We start from the raw sequence: 16,123 nt of genomic DNA on the forward strand, positions 1-16,123 counted from the left end.
GAGGAGGGCGATAGCTGGGTCAAATGGTGGATCCGTTCCCAGCTTTCCCAGGTATCTCCATAGTGCTTTCCAAATTGGCCTTACCAATTTGCAGTCCCACCAGCAGTGTACAAGTGTACCCTTTCCCCACATCCTCGCCAACACTTATTGTTGTTTGACTTCATAATGGCTGCCAATCTTACTGGAGTGAAATGGTATCTTAGGGTGGTTTTGATTTGCATTTCTCTGACTGCTAGAGATGGTGAGCATTTTTTCATGTACTTGTTGATTGATTGTATGTCCTCCTCTGTGAAGTGTCTGTTCAGGTCCTTGGCCCATTTGTTGATTGGGTTATTTGTTATCTTATTGTTTAATTTTTTGACTTCTTTGTATATTCTGGATATTAGGGCTCTATCTAAAGTGTGAGGTGTAAAAATTTGCTCCCAGGATGTAGGCTCTCTATTTACCTCTCTTATTGTTTCTCTTGCTGAGAAAAAACTTTTTAGTTTAAGTAAGTCCCATTTATTTATTCTTGTTATAAACTCTTGGGCTATGGGCGTCCTATTAAGGAATTTGGAGCCCGACCCCACAGTATGTAGATCGTAGCCAACTTTTTCTTCTATCAGACGCAGTATCTCTAATTTGATATCTAGCTCCTTGATCCATTTTGAGTTAACTTTTGTGCATGGCGAGAGAAAGGGATTCAGTTTCATTTTGTTGCATATATTTTCCCAGCACCATATTTTGAAGATGCTATCCTTCCTCCATTGCATGCTTTTAGCCCCTTTATCAAATATAAGAAAGTTGTAATTTTGTGGATTGGTTTCTGTGTCCTCTATTCTGTACCATTGGTCCACCTGCCTGTTTTGGTACCAGTACCATGCTGTTTTTGTCACTATTGCTTTGTAGTACAGTTTGAACTCTGGTATCACTATATCTCCACATTCACACTTCCTGCTTAGAATTGCTTTTGCTATTCTGGGTCTTTTGTTTTTCCATATGAATTTCATGATTGCTTTATCTATTTCTACAAGAAATGCCGTTGGGATTTTGATTGGCATCACATTAAACCTGTAGAGAACTTTGGGTAGTATAGCCATTTTGATGATGTTAGTTCTGCCTATCCACCAACAGGGTACATTTTTCCATCTTCTAAGATCTTCTTCTATCTCTCTCTTTAGGGTTCTGTAGTTTTCATTGTATAAATCTTTCACCTCTTTTGTTAGGTTGATTCCCAAGTATTTTATTTTCTTTGAGGATATTGTGAATGGAGTGGTTTTCCTCATTTCCATTTCAGAAGTTTTGTTGCTGATATACAGGAATGCCTTTGATTTATGCATGTTGATTTTATATCCTGCCACTTTGCTGAATTCGTTTATTAACTCTAGCAGTTTCTTTGTAGACCCTTTTGGGTCCGTTAAATATATTATCATGTCATCTGCAAATAGCGATAATTTAAGTTCTTCTTTTCCTATTTTTATGCCTTTAATTTCTTTTGTCTAATTGCTCTGGCTAGTGTTTCAAGAAGTAAATTGAATAGAAGTGGTGATAGAGGGCATCCCTGTCTTGTTCCAGATTTTAGAGGGAATGCCTTCAATTTTTCTCCATTTAGGATGATGCTAGCCTGAGGCTTAGCATATATAGCTTTTACAATGTTGAGGTAAGTTCCTGTTATCCCTAGTATTTCTAGTGTTTTGAACATAAAGGGATGCTGCACTTTGTCAAATGCTTTTTCTGCATCTATAGAGATGATCATATGGTTCTTGTCTTTAAGTCTATTGATGTGGTGAATAGTATTTATTGATTTCCGTATATTGAACCAGCCTTGCATCCCAGCGATGAATCCTACTTTATCATGGTGCACAATTTTTTTGATATGCTTTTGTATTCGATTCACCAGGATTTTATTTAGAATTTTTGCATCCAAATTCATTAGAGATATTGGTCTGTAGTTTTCTTTCTTTGAAGTGTCTTTGTCTGGTTTCGGGATCAGGGTGATGTTGGCCTCATAGAATGAATTTGGAAGAGCTCCTTCTTTTTCTATTTCTTGAAATAGCTTGAAAAGTATTGGTATTAATTCTTCTTTGAAGGTTTTGTAAAACTCCACTGTATACCCATCCAGTCCAGGGCTTTTTTGGTTGGTAGTCTTTTGATGGCTTCTTCAATTTCTTCCTTTGTTATTGGTCTGTTTAAATTGTGTGTGTTTTCCTGACTCAATCTGGGCAGATCGTATGACTTAAGAAATTTATCGATATCTTCCCTATCTTCTATTTTATTGGAATATAGGGTTTCAAAATACTTTCTAATTATCTTCTGTATTTCTGTAGTGTCTGTTGTGATATTGCCTTTTTCATCCCGTGTTTTAGTAATTTGAGTTCTCTCTCTTCTTCTCTTCGTTAGCATGGCTAAGGGCCTGTTGATCTTATGAATTTTCTCAAAGAACCAACTTTTAATTTTTTCAATGGTTTTTTTTTTTTGTTTCAATTTCGTTGATTTCTGCTCTAATTTTAATTATTTCTTGTCTTCTACTACATTTGCTGTTGTTTTGCTCTTCCTTTTCTAGGTTTTTGAGGTGTAGTGTGAGTTTATTTATTTGTTGGTTTTTTCTTTTTTTGAGGAAAGAACTCCAAGAAATGAATTTCCCTCTTAAAACTGCTTTCATTGTGTCCCATAGATTCCGGTATGTTGTGTCTGTATTGTCATTTTTCTCTATGAATTTTTTTATCTCCTCCTTTATGTCTTCTGTAACCCACTGATCATTCAGTAACATATTGTTCATTTTCCATGTGAATTTATCATTGATTTCCAGTTTCATTCCATTATGATCAGATATGGTGCATGGTATTATCTCCACACCTTTATATTTACTAAGAGTTGCCCTATGGCATAATATATGGTCTATCTTTGAGTAGGATCCATGTGCTGCTGAGAAGAACGTGTATCCACTTGATGATGGTTGATATATTCTATATATGTCGGTTAAGTCTAGGTTATTGATTGTGCTATTGAGTTCAATAGTTTCTTTATTCAGCTTTTGTCTAGAGGATCTGTCTAATGGTGAGAGCGGTGTGTTGAAGTCACCCATAATTATTGTGTTGTATTCTATTTGACTCTTGAACTTAAGGAGAGTTTGTTTTATGAACGTTGCAGCTCCATTGTTTGGAGCATACAAATTGATAATTGTTATGTCTTGTTGGTGGATGGTTCCTTTTAACAGTATATAGTGTCCTTCTTTATCCCTTTTGATTAACTTAGGTTTGAAGTTGATTTTATTCGATATGAGTATGGCCACTCCTGCTTGCTTCCGAGGGCCATGTGAGTGATATGATTTTTCCCAATCTTTTACTTTCAGCCTGTGTATGACTTTTCCTATCATATGAGTCTCCTGAAGGCAGCATATTGTTGGATTTGTTTTTTTGATGCAGGTTACTAGCCTATGTCTCTTGATTGGTGAGTTTAGGCCATTAACATTTAAGGTTACAATTAAAATATGATTTGTACTTCCAGTCATGTTTATTTATTTATTTATTTTAGTTTGGCTAGTTTTTACTTTTTGGTTATTTTCCTCCCCCTTTACTGAGATACCTCCTGCTGTTAGTTTTGGGCACTATTTTTCAATTCCTCTTCTTGTAGTATTTTGCTCAAAATGCTTTGCAGTGCTGGTTTTCTGGCTGCGAATTCTTTTAGCTTTTGTTTATCGTGAAAGATTTTAATTTCATTGTCAAATCTGAAGCTTAATTTTGCTGGATACAGTATTCTTGGTTGGAAACCATTATTTTTCAATGTTTGAAATACATTGTTCCCGGGGGCTGTGGATGTGGCTCAAGCGGTAGCGCGCTCACCTAGCATGCGTGCGGCCCGGGTTCGATCCTCAGCAGCACCACATACCAACAAAGATGTTGTGTCCGCCGAGAACTAAGAAAAAATGAATAAATGTTAAAATTCTCTCTCTCTCTCTCTCTCTCTCTCTCTCTCTCTCTGTCCCTCTCACTCTCTCTTTAAAAAAAAAAAAAAAAGAAATACATTGTTCCAGGATCTTCTCGCTTTTAAAGTCTGTGATGAAAAATCAGTCGTTAACCTAATTGGTTTATCCCTGAATGTAATCTGCCTCCTTTCTCTCATAGCTTTTAATATTCTCTCCTTGTTCTGTATGTTGGCTATCTTCATAATTATATGTCTTGGAGTTGGTCTATTATGGTTTTGAATGTTTGGGGTCCTGTAGGCTTCCAGTATTTGGCAATCCATTCCATCTTTCATCTCTGGGAAGTTTTCTAGAATTATTTCATTTAATAGGTTGTCCATTCCTTTGGTTTGATTCTCTATGCCTTCTTCTATCCCGATGACTCTCAAATTTGTTTTTTTTTTATGACATCCCATATTTCTTTAATAGATTGCTCGTGGGATTTAAGCATCTTTTCTGTGTTGACTATATTCTTTTCAAGTTGATAAACTTTGTCTTCATTATCTGATGTTCTGACTTCTACTTGATCTAGTCTACTTGTAATATTCTCATTTGAGTTCTTAATTTGGTTTATAGTTTCCTGCATTTCTAGGATTACTGTTTGATTTTTTTTAAGATCTATCTATCTCCTGGTAAAGCTTGTTCTTTGCCATTTAAATTTGTTTGTTTAATTCATTTTTAAAATATACTTTTATTGCTTGGACTTGCTATCTCATGTCTTCTCTAATATTCCTTTCCATCTGAGTTAGGTATGCCTTGAGTTCTTTCCCTATCCCTGTTTCTGATGCTTCTAGGTCCTCCTGTAGAATTAAGTTGTCCTGCATTGTTTGTACTCCTTTTTTCCCTTGTTTTTTCATGATATTCACGCTACTTTCCAGCTCTATTTGACTGCTGTTTTTCTGCTCTCTTCTATAAATTTGTTTTGGTTTTTTATATCTCTGTTGTCTCTCCTTTGTGTTGGTAGACTATGCTTGCTAAACTGGATTCCGCTGGGAAGGAATTCCGATGGCCGAGCTCCAGTGACGTCACCTCTCTGCTATGGCGGGCCCCAGGCTCCTTACTGGGGTGTCTGAATGGAGGGGTGGGACTGGACTGTCTCTGGTTGGTTTCAGCTCCCGGACGGCGGCGGCTGGGCGGTCTCCAGCCGCCCAGTCGTGGTGGCAGCCGGCGGGCAATTGGTCACCAGCAGACGTGCGGTTTCCAGCTGCCCAGTCGCAGCAGCAACGTGCCGGCTGTCGCTGGTGGGCCTGCGATCTCTAGCCGCCTAGTCATGCGGTCGGTTGCCCACGGGCATGTGGTCTCCAGCCGCTCAGTCGCAGGGGAAATGGGCTGGCTGTCGCTGGTGGGCGGGCGATCTCTAGCCGCCCAGTTGCAGGGGCAATGGGCCGGCTGTTGCAGGCGGGCGTGAGGTCTCCAGCCACCCAGTCACAGGGGCAATGGGCCGGCTGTTGCTGGTGGGCGGGCAATCTCTAGCTGCCCAGTCATGCGGTTGGTCGCCGGCAGGGGGCGGACTCCAGCCATCCAGTTACATGGGCGGCGGTTGGAGTTTCGCGGGCATTCTCCAGCCGCCCAGTCGCGAGGGCCTGGCCTCTAGTCCCCTGGTTTCTCCTGCTAGTCCTGGTTTCTCCTGCTAGACCAGATTTCCCCTGAGTGATGCCTCTCGGCAGTTCAAACTGTACTCTGGGCCTGCCGTTTGTTGGCCGTGGAGGGTGGCTATTGAGACGCCCCCCCCGCACTCTATTATTTTGATTTTTTCTGCTTGCCCCTCCCCCCGTGCTGGCAATACAGGTTTCGTTTTCCCCGCTGATGGGAGGGGGAGTTGAAGGTCAGGTGTCTCTAGTTTTCCCCGAGTCTTTATGCAGGCTTGCTCTGATAATCCCTCCCCCAGAGAGCCTAGGAGAGATTTTATGCAAATTCCCCTCTGTATGGGAGATGAGCTGAGTAACACGCACCTGTTTTATTGTTGCAATCTGTTGGAGAGTGGCGGTGGTTACTTCAGCTCTCCAAGATGGTGGCCGCTGGTTTCCTTGGTGGAGTTTCCATTGTGGGGGATAGAACTGTCCCGTTTCCTTCCCCGTCTGAAATCCCGAACTCAGCCCGGGGCTCCATGAGTGCTCAGGCAGCAGGATTCCACAGAATCTGCAGCAATCTCCCTGCTTGCTGGTCGCTTCTCAGCGGCTCCCACGCGGATCAGTCAGCCCGGCGCACAGTTGGCTCGTGTATGAGACTCAATTACCGGACTTTGGTGCTGGAAATTCTTCCTCTAGGTTTTGGTGCACCCCCATTTTGCTTTAAGTTCCTAACAAGATAGTTTTTTGTTGTTCTAACTCATTATTCACCCGCGAAGTGGCGCGGTACACAGGGTGTGATGCACTCTATTCGCGGCCATATTGGGGATCTCTGCTTTTTCTTGACAAGACAGTTTAAAATAGTGCTGTTAAGCACACAGGCTTTAGAGTCAATAGTTAGTCTTCAATTTTGGCTCTAATCCTTACTAGCTCTGAGATCCTGGGCAAGATACTTCAGCTTTAAAATCCAAGTTTCTTCATCTGTAAAGTAAGATAATTACAGAACCTAGTTTTGAGTAGTTATTGTAAAGATCAGATGAGAAAATTTCTCATAAAGCATTTGGCACAGTGAAATGCTCCAGAAATACTGTCTATCAACTTTCTATTTATTTATATTAAGGCTGGTTTCCTACAGAATCATCAGGGAACAAACTGCTCCCTCTTCACAAGGAACTACTTCAGGACTCAGCATTCACCATGTGTGAGGTTCAAACTCATGGTATTTGTCTTCCTCTGACTTCACCCACCACATGGCCATGATTTCAGTCCCCATGCTAGTTCATTTTTTAAAAAGTGTGTGTTCTGTGATATTATCAACTTGTAATTGCAAAAGAACAATTTAACAATAGCTAATATGCCTCCCTATTTTAGGTATCACCTTTCTACTTCTGTGTCATTAAGTTTTATAAATAAGATTATATTAAACTCAACATATTAGGAATATATTAAAGAAACCCATGCAGAATTGTTCTGTTTATGGAATTCCTTGGTGTGTTCTATTGCTGACCAACTCAATTCACATGGGGAAAGGATTTTAATTTCTGTAGTTCTACAAAGAAAAAAGTACTCTTGAATAGTTATGAAACTATGAACAAGAATAACAAATACTATCACAAAAAAACCCCAACAACCCCAAAGTTTCCACCGCTTGTTCCTATACCCTCTCTCTAATAATGCTTATTTTTTCAATTCTGCATAAGAAAAATCAAGATCTAAAATGTCTCCAATCCTCTTAAGTGGTTTTACCTATACAAGGAACAAAAGAGTAATAATAGAGGCTTGCTGGTCTCTCATAAAAGAACTTAAATAGCTGGTGACTCAAAGGTGAATCAATGTCAACTGATATCCTATGCACCGGAGAGATAAGGTATCAAGTGAGATGAGTTGCTCAGGGAACCCAAGTCATTCTCTTGACCAGGTCTGTCAAATCTAATATCCTTTTAGGTTCACCAAAACCCAAAAAGAGTCCTTTACAATTGTCTAGGATCAAAACTACTACTTCATATATTTCTAGCACTTATGCAAATTACACAATACTTCACATACACAGTTTATTCCCATGACTTGTAAAAACATATGATATTATATACATATAATTATTTTGTGTGTGTGTTGGGGGTGGTGGTGCTGGGGATTGAACCCAGGGCCTTATGCATGCTAGGCAAGTGCCCTACCACTGAGCTACATCCCCAGCCCATACTTTTACACATGAGGAAAATAAGGATGAAAAAGGCCAAGTGTCTTGTACATGATCATGTAATAAATGGTACAGTCAAAACTGAAACAGATCTATCAACCCTGTGTGCCAAGATGGACAAGCAATACCAGACAGCAATTAAAAATAATATTTTGTCTAATATTTACTAAAGATAACTGATAAAGTGAAGTAATTGAGATAGTTCCTTTATATGTGGCAAAAAATATGTAGACCAGTGGTTCTCAAACATTTGGTTCTCAACATCCCAATACAAATTTTAAATTATTGAGGACCCCAAAGGACCAATACTTATGTGAATTATATTCATAAATATTTCCCATATGATCTATTTAAAATGATAGTGTTTATAACATAAGAATGTACAAGCTTACATTTCATTAATAGGGTGATGAGTCATCACACATAACTTCTGGAAAACACCATTAATATACTTATGAGAGAATGAGAGTGCTAAAGGCAGAAACATTCTCAAATTACTATGGGAATTGTTTTGATTTGGTAGGTCCATCTTGGGAAAGATTGGAGATTCAAAAGGATGCCCCAATAACACATAGAAAACCATTTAGTTAGACTGTAATAACTCTTAATTGTGGCAATTCTTTTTTTTTTTTTTATTTTTGGTTGTGGATGGACACAATACCTTTATTTTATTTATTTATTTCTATGTGATGCTGAGGATTGAATCCGTGCCTCACACATGCCAGGCAAGCACTCCACCACTGAGCCACAACTCCAGCCCCCACAATTCTTTTTAAAAAAGTTTAAGCCACAACTCATTACCTTAAGTTCACTATTTTTCCTACTTGATTAAAAACAAAACAAAACCTTAAAAAGATGACTATTTTGCTTTATTCCCTTTCAGCACTAGTTCTTTCTTCAGTATACTGTAGAATCGGCAAAGATCATATTGAACATTCATTGAATAAAATGATTTTTTTCTGAATTGAGGGACAAAAAACATCTTAAGGTAAAATTATTACCTCACTACTATAATAAAGGCATAAACAATTATATAATACAAAAGTCTAGTCATCTTAAACCAGTCAAATGAATTAAGACAAAAACAAAAACAAAAAACTCTGTTCCAGATATGAAGTAAGAAACAGCAAAAGAAATGATGACAAATTTAATACTTCAAGGTTATAATTGTCAGCTTTTCCCCAATTTCTCCCTAGCCAAGTAAAAGCAAAACATCTTCAAAAGTATGATTGTATTTCTCCATCTCAGTTTATAATTATTTCACTCAAGTTTGAACTTATTAAATGAAAATGGTAATTTTTATCTACATAGTTGAGAGGTAGCTCTATCATTAGACTTATGGTAGGATAAGAGGTAGCCTGCCAAAATAATAGAAGAGTATTAAACAATGCCACCTATTTTGCATAATTGTGCTCTCTTTAAAAATTTTAGATTCTATTTCATTTGGTCTCAAAAATAATAACTTAAACCAACAAATGAATAGTAATTACAGAAATAGATTCCTTATCTTCTAATTCTACTTTTTGAAGGCAACAGGCTGCGTTACTTTTAAGACAAATTTTAAGAACATAGATATTTTGTAAGCTTCAACAATTCTTATCACTGAATCTAGTTCAATAAATTCTTATTGACTGTCATGATTCTCATAATTACTGAGTCCAAATTCTACTCTGTAGTACTAAAAATTAGATAATTTACTTAATTATTTCACACAAGAAATTTATTTCAATATAGAATATAACTTAGGTATACTGTACTTATGGGCTTTATTACAGACTAAGGCTATCAGGAATTTTCTCTTAACATTTTATTAATGTTAAAATAGCCAAACTAAATTCAATTTGTATAACCTACCACACCAGAATTGGTACACAAAAGAATTCATATTTTACTATAAACATTCAGTTAAATTCTTCCATGTCAAGAGTTTGACATTCTGGTTCTAAATAAAATCTACAATGTTAAATAAATACTGAGAACTAACTAATACATCTTTCCAAATATTGAAAGAGATATCACCTGTCCTAAATTTTACAGAAAATAATATTATACTTACTATAATGGTGGGAACAAAATAAGATTTTCAGTGCATTATAAAAATAATTATCAAAACAACTGAAATTAGCTACATTAGAATGGCTTACTTTAGCCAAAGCATGTTGCAGAAAACTATAAGCTTTGAATTATTACTTGCATGATTAAGTAAATAATTTGCATAAGCAAAGGATTAAGGTAAGAAGACTAGTGAGTTAGTATAACCTAGTATGAAAGACTATTAAGTGAAAAGGTTAAAAAAAAGCATACAACAGAAATCCAACGAACTATTTAGTAGATAATGATGTCTGCACAAAATGTTGTTTCTAAGAACAGAATAGGAGATATTTTTCAAAATACAGATTCTTGTAGTCAGCTACTATACAGAAATGGTCTCCTTATTATTGCTATTTAAGATTTTACAGCAAAAAAAAAGTCATTTATAATTATACATTACAAAGGTAGGATACAGAATTGATCCTAGAAGAAACACCATCCCAGAACATACTTAAGTCACAAATGTCTGTTTAACTGCTACATATCTTACCAAAGACCCAAGTAAACATAATAGGCTCTTAATACAAAAGGATAAACTCCATTAGCTTATTTTTACCATGCAAATCACAGCATTTTTAAAGTACATAGCAACAAGAACTAATTATGCCAGGGAGTGGGAAATTTTCTAGTTACTTATCAGTTAGGCAAATCAGAGCTCAGATATTTCAGTACCCCACCCACCATCTCATCAGCTCCATTCTCCTTATAATACATGAAGAATTCATGGGCATAAATACTCAAAGTGCTGATTAGGAGAATAAAGAGAAATATGTTCTAAAGCATTCTGCTGATTTCACAAAAATGCATCAGACTAATGAAAACAAGTTTTATTGTTATTCTATATATTAGACCAGGGGAAGGTATAAACTGCAGTTTAACAGCACTTACTTTTCTGAGAAATGTGAAATTAAAAACCCAGTCTTTCAAAATGTCAGAGAAGGTTGCAATCACATCTATGCTTTTGTGTGCGGGCGCGCGTGCACAAATGGGTACCTGTGTGGTACCAGGAGAGATCTCAAAGTCAGCAAGCTGAACAGCTCAGGTATCTCAATTGTAGGCACGCACAAAGGGGAAGAGGCACTCTTCTTCAATACAGTATTGGCTTACAGTCATCAGCCTGTGTTTACTATGACAACTTTTAAACATTAAGGGGGGGAAAAATAAGTTCCACTCATTCTATTTAAGAAATCCAAAAATACAGATGTTCTTTAGAAAGAGAAAGACTAAATCCAAAATCACATTATTTCAGTAAATTGGCTGACTTCACTTTGTGAAAATTCATCATTTAGGATTTTGGCAGTTTCTGTACAAACGTATTCATATATTATATTTTAGTAAGAGGTATGTGCAGGAAAAAACTCAGTATTTAAAGGGTTAACCCTCTTTTATGATATTTAAAGGTGATATTTTAATGTAAACTGAAATATGATGGAATGAGTCTTTGGCTTTCTGTGGGAAAAACATTGTAGAAATGAGAATAGCAAAGGTCCTCTGGTGAGATTAAGTGAAGGCCTATTCTTGGAAAGTAAGATTAAGAGGCATGCCAGTAGGCATGAAGAGATTAAGAAGGAAAGAGAAGGAAGACAGGTCTAGCTAGAAAGAACGTGCAAGAATGTTGTGCAAAGTGAATGATCAGGAACAAGTTGGATTCATATATACTGTCTACAGACATGCCCACGTTATAAGCCAATTTGCAGGATCATGTTTATATTATACTCCCATTTTATATTAAGCACAAAGGGAGGGAGGGATGGATGGAAAGAAGAAAGAAAAAGAAAGAGTGAGGTACTCCTCAATATATAAGAGGCTTGTGTGAATGTATAAGACAGTTAGGTATAGACCTCAAATTTAACACTGGGTATATCAGGGAGACAAAATGGAGAGGTGATTTTTAACTACTAGTATTTTAACTACTCGGTAGTGTTTGAACATCTGCAAAAAAAAAAAAAAAAAAAAAAAAAAAAGAACAAGAAAAACCCAGCTCTACCCAAAGAGACGGATAGAAGGATGTTTATGGTACCATTATTTATTTTAGTAAGGAACAAATGAAGAAAAAAATAAACCCTCTCAACAATGTAGTGGTTAACTTATGGTACAACTGATCAATGTCATTCCATGTACCCATTAGAACAAAAGAAGTATATATAGAAAACCCAAAATACAATAAGGGGAGTGGGGAAACAAGATGCTAATACTGATACTGAGTACGATCTTGTTTTTGTAAATTAATAACAAATTATAATACATGTTAAGTGGAAAAACAGTTCCCAAATTTCATGGTTTTCTTTAGGAAAATGTATTACAGATTTTTTATATTACATATATTCTATCTGCTTGAATTCTTAAAATGAGTTTATCCCTCATTGAAAGGGAAAAAAATTAATATTTCACCTAGGAAATACCTCATATATCTCTACAAAATGTTGACAAGTGTAGGGTAATCAACAAAAATGTATCTGATTAGTTATGAAAGATATTTATTCAATAGTTATCACATATATGAAATTACCTACAATTATTCAATATTAAACAACTTTACTTCTATTTTATAATTAAGAAAACTGAGACTATGAAAAATGTCTTTTGTTCAAGGTCTATTGTTCAGGACAATGCTGATATCTGAAATAGGTCCATGTTACTACCAAGCTCTATCTATTCAAAGAGACAACCTAAGTATTTCTCTATAGCCTCAATCCAAAAAAAGTTCAAATACTTCTATAGTACTAGATTCTCTTCTTATCATCTTGTAAATTGTTCTAAGAAAATGGAGAATGTGATGGGAAGAAAATGTTAAGTCTGTAACTTTTAAACACAGTATAGTTAGTAGAAAAACCTCTAACTTGAAATGTTAGATATTCTTATTGACTACTGATTTAGAGTGTCTCAGCCTACAATAGGGAAGCTCTTCAAGAAGAAAAAAGAGGGGTGGGAGGGACATGTTACTCCTAACTAGTTGGAGGATTACATCCCCTTCCAACTTGTTTAGAAATGCCTGAGCCATACCAATCCTGTATATATTCTAAGGTAAGCAAGATTATGAAGTTTGAATATTTATTTTAGGGTGTTAGTTTTAGTTCTATTTATGGCAACAAAGTTGGATCCTGGCTGTGTTACTCTCCAACCAGAAGTCTAAGAAACCTAGGCAGGTTTCAAGGGGACTATGAATTTCATGAAATTAAATAAAAAACTGTTTATGTATGTTTTTCTGCAGAAATTATCCACAGCTTTCATTAACTTTCCAAAAAACAATGACCCTTCAGAAAAGATTAAGAACTTTCAATATATATGCACAAATTCTTTCTTTTTTTTTTTTTTCCTTTTTCTTTTTGCAGAACTAGGAATCAAACACAATTCCCTAAGTTGCACCAGTTGGCCTCAAACTTGAGATCCTCCTGCCTCAGCTCCCCGCATCACTGGGATTAGAGGTATATATGGTGACACCCCTACATATCCTCATTTTTATTAAGCATTTTAGCTTTTTTTTTTTAATTTAAGAGCAGAGATCAGGGAATCTTTTTAATAAAAGGCCAGATGGTAAATATTTTAGAATTTGTGGGTGCATATAGTCTGTCACACCCTTTTAAACAACTTTAAAGTTTTAAAACCATACAAAGGCCATCTTAACTGAGGCCTGATGGGATCTAGTCTGCATGGACTTTGGGAGTCTAGGACTTTTTCCCTAGAACTTAGAAATCCACTAATCTCCTCTAAGTTTGAAGTTTCTACATCTATAAAAATGAGACACTGCACCTTTCCTACATATAAGTGAGAGAGCAAGTACATGGTCAACCCACACAGTGCTTGAAATACACATACGTAGCAAACTAATTTTATTACCCTTCTCATCTAATAGATTGTTAGTAATACCTGTAAATCAATATTAAATGTTTAATAAAGCATGCACCTCCAACTCAATCTGCTAATGATTTAGTCTAGCTCTTTTCAGGAACAAACTGGCTTTCTGGGATACCCAATATACCCATATTACTAGTTAGAACTTAACATCCTCCTCAAATTACTCTTCTCTCCTCAGTGTGTAAATCAAATTTCCAAAGCAAAGATTTATCAATTATTTTCCACCTAACCTTTGGCTTTCTGTGGGAAAAACATTGTAGAAATGAGAATGGCAAAGGAAATCCAACTTGTAAGAAGTAAAATTAGCACCAGAGTATATTTATATGTACTAAGTCACAATACATTATAAGCTGTCTTCCCTTACCTACAAGGGATAAGCTCTAATCCCCCCCACCCGTTGATGTCTGAAACTACACATAGTACTAAATCCTAATGCACTGTTTCTTCATAGATGAGGCTAAGTAGGAGGATTGTAAATTCTTGAGGCCAGCCTTGGCAATTTAGTTGAGACCCAGTCTCAAAATAAAAAGGGTTGGGAAAGCTCAGTGGTGAAGTGCCCTTGGGTTCAATTCCCAGTAAAAAAAAAAAGAAAAAAAAACATAATAGATTTAAAATGAGCTACTATCTCACATTATTATTGCAGGACAGCTAGATTCATACACAATGCCTGTTGTCTCTAATATACCAAAGGATCAAAAGTTAGTTATTACATTTTCTACCAACATTAGTAAGTAAAACTATGATGACTATATCACTAAAGAATTTTTTTAAACATTTATTTTTTTTTAGTTTAGACAATTTCTTTACTTCTTTATTTTTATGTGGTGCTGAGGATCGAACCCAGGGCCTTGCATGTGCTAGGGGAGCGCTCTACCGCTGAGCCACAATCACAGCTCCCTCACTAAAGAATTTTATTAGCTGATTTAAAATTCATTCTACTCCAAGACGCCTTTTTAAAGTTGTCTACACACACACACACACAATGAAATAATGAGAAAAAAAGTAAATAAATACATTAACTTCAGAAATGGTTTTGTCACCTTTCAGGGAATTTGCTTTAAAAGTTTTTGAGACAACACTGATTACTAAAGTCACATTTCCTCAAATAATCAATAAAATGAAAAGCTATAAATTAAGAAAAAAACATTATTGTTCCTCATTTCAGAAGACCGAGGAAGATATACATTGTATACAAACCATATTATAGACTATGAAGCTTTACAAATTCAGTTACCTGAAATTAATGGCATATCGATTAATTTAAAGTTGTTTCAACCCTTAAGGAAAAGTTTTGTCTTTCTTGCCTTCTAGGCACTAAGAATATTTGAAAATTTCCATGAATACATTTCAAAAATGTTTTTCAGAAGAATAATCAGTTATGACAAAAATAGTCATGCTCAGAAAACATTAGAAGAAACTATAAAGTCAAATTTTCCAAAAATGTATTCCATATGCATTAAATTCAAGTATAGTGTCAATAAATATGTTTTCTATAGATCAAAGTTATACAGTTAACTAATGAAAAACTAACGAAAAATATCCACCAAATCCAAGTAAAAATCAGCCACCATTTGTTTGCTATAATGACATGACAGAAAAGTGGAAATATTTCAAGGAATTTTTTTGTTTTATTTTGAGTTTCTGGCGGAAATAAGTCTTTAAAATTCAGCATTATATAGACACCATCTTTTTTAAAAAAAAATATTTATTTATGTATGTATCTTTAGTTTTAGGTGGATACATGAGTTTGTTTTTATGTGGTGCCGAGGATCGAACCCAGTGCCTCATGCATGCTAGACAAGCACTCTACCACTGAGCCACCACCCCAGCCCTAACACTATCTTTTAAAATAAAATTAATCAATGAAAATCCGTTCCAAGATAGTTAAAGAGGGGTTAGAATACAAACAACAATAAGTGTTGGCAAGGATGTGGCAGAATAGGCACACTCATACATTGCTGGTGGGACTGCAAATTGGTACAGCTAATCTGGAAAGCAGTATGGAGATTCCTTAGAAAACCTGGAATGGAACCACCATTTGACCCAGCTCTCCCATTCCTTGGTATATACCCAAATGACTTAAAATCAGCATATTATAGTAATGCAGCCACATCAATGTTTACATCACAATAGCTAAATTGTGGAACCAACCTAGAAGCCCTTCAATAGATGAATGGATAAAGAAACTGTGCTATATATACACAATGGAATATTATTCAGCATTAAAATAATAAAATTATGGCATTTGCAGGTAAATGGATGGAGTTGGAGAATATCATGCTAACCAAAGTAAGCCAATCCCAAAACACCAAAGGCCAAATGTTCTCTCTGAGAAGTGGATGCTGATCCATAATGGGATTGGGGGAGGGGTGATGGGAAAAATGGAGGAACTATGAATGGGCAAAGGGGAAGGAGAGGAGGAGAGGAAGCATGGGGGCTGGAAAGATGGTGGAATGAGATAAATATCATTAC

At 36.1% G+C, this 16,123-nt stretch overlaps 1 protein-coding gene and 1 non-coding gene across 4 annotated transcripts in view; both read right to left on the bottom strand.

Annotated features, from left to right (window-relative positions):
* Pdzd8 (PDZ domain containing 8) overlaps positions 1 to 16,123 on the bottom strand; it is an 84,891-nt gene that overhangs the window by 63,658 nt on the left and 5,110 nt on the right. The gene's annotated exons all lie outside the window — the stretch shown is intronic.
* Positions 7,628 to 7,699, bottom strand: Trnaa-agc (transfer RNA alanine (anticodon AGC)). Its single transcript has one exon. It is a non-coding gene; the product is annotated as a tRNA-Ala (tRNA).

This window comes from Urocitellus parryii, chromosome 5 (assembly GCF_045843805.1).
Source record: "Urocitellus parryii isolate mUroPar1 chromosome 5, mUroPar1.hap1, whole genome shotgun sequence".
In the NCBI taxonomy this organism is placed as follows: Eukaryota; Metazoa; Chordata; class Mammalia; order Rodentia; family Sciuridae; genus Urocitellus; species Urocitellus parryii.